Source organism: Arachis hypogaea, chromosome 4 (genome assembly GCF_003086295.3).
Source record: "Arachis hypogaea cultivar Tifrunner chromosome 4, arahy.Tifrunner.gnm2.J5K5, whole genome shotgun sequence".
In the NCBI taxonomy this organism is placed as follows: domain Eukaryota; kingdom Viridiplantae; phylum Streptophyta; class Magnoliopsida; order Fabales; family Fabaceae; genus Arachis; species Arachis hypogaea.
In genome coordinates, this window is record NC_092039.1 from 110,859,378 (window position 1) to 110,861,020 (window position 1,643).

Here is a 1,643-nt window from a genome sequence, read left to right on the forward strand (position 1 = left end):
GGGAATTTTCTTTTCTTTCAAAAACACTATTTCCCTCGAATACATATAAATGTGAAGACAATAGAGATGATAAAAACATTTCTACCATTAGATCTACATTTTTTGAAAAAGATGAGAAATACAAAGAAAAACATTTATTATCCCTTTAACAATTTCAAAAAGAATACTTTGAAATAAAAATATGGATGGAACACATGCCGAAGACAAGTTGCACTCATAAGTAGGGGTCTATATATACTTTACTAGTGTACTTTGATGATGAAGATAAAAAATACTATTCATACATCAAATACTCTTCATATCCATATAAAAATATAGTTGTAAAAAGTAGGGTTAAGAATTTATAATATATACCAATATATCAATATTAACTACTTTAGAGTCTAGTATTTATGATTTAAAAAGTAGGGTTAAGAATTTATAATTTAGAATATAAAAAATATAATTGTAAGATTTTTTTTTTTGGGCAACAGAATTTTGCATATGAAACTTTGTTGTCCATATTATTAAACTTTAGATTCTTAATGATAAAAATTGGGTTTATAACTTTATATAATAAAAATGTTAAAAATCTATATTTATAAAAGAGCTCCCACATTATTGTCAATTTCATCATCTATGTTGGTTCTTTAAGAATCCAAATATTCTTTTTTCATCTAAGATAGATAATTCCTAATTTCATACGAAAGTCACAATTTAGTTCTTTTTTATTTGTTTGAATGTTTTATAAAAAAAGCTTTGAGGTGCATTCTTTATGGAACTTGAAAGTATAGGAAAATGTTCGCAGTTGAACACAAATCTTAACATAAAGGTTTAAGAAAAGTGTAGGTGAATAATGAAAATATTAAATAATGTAAAAAATAGATATATTGGATGTTCATTTTACTAGTGTACGGATAGTTATTTTAATATTAAAATTTAGAAGGTTAATTTGAAAATGTAATATATTTTTATTTGATTGGTAGTTGTTCATATTTTTCAACAAAATCATTATCTCCTAGCATTCTCCAAAAGTTTATTAGTCCTTTTGTTTTTGTGAACATGTCTAAAAGAGAAACTCAATAAAAAAAAATAAAACAACAATGATGAAGCTCCTAAACTATATTATTCATAAGCAAACGAAGCAAGGTCGGTGATACTGGCTTCATAGTTATTTTGGACTCCAAATTAAGCCATCCAGTGAGTCACGGGATTTGCACTTTCTTCAATTAGCAAAAAACGCAGCTATCAAGTATATAATAATGTTCAATTGTGATGTCATCTTTTTATATACTTATACTCATACTTATTAATTATACTTATATGACAATAAAATAAAATTGAGGGGACCATATATTCTCAGAATCTCTACGAAGCTTTACTACCAATGAAACCAACTCACTTTATTTGAGGGGCTCTGGGCACAAGAGTAATAATAATGTCAACTAATTAACTATATATATCTTACAAAGAAAAATTAAAGGACATTATTTATTTGAATAGAAAGGGTGCAAGTATCTAAATAAATGGTTTGTTGGCTCCATTTGGATAATTATCCTTTATTTGTTAAAAATAAAAAGAGATGATGACTCAATAGCTAGGTTCAGCCAAAGTTAACACAAAGTCATGATGGCAGTGCATTAATGTTGGAAGATAGAGAATTA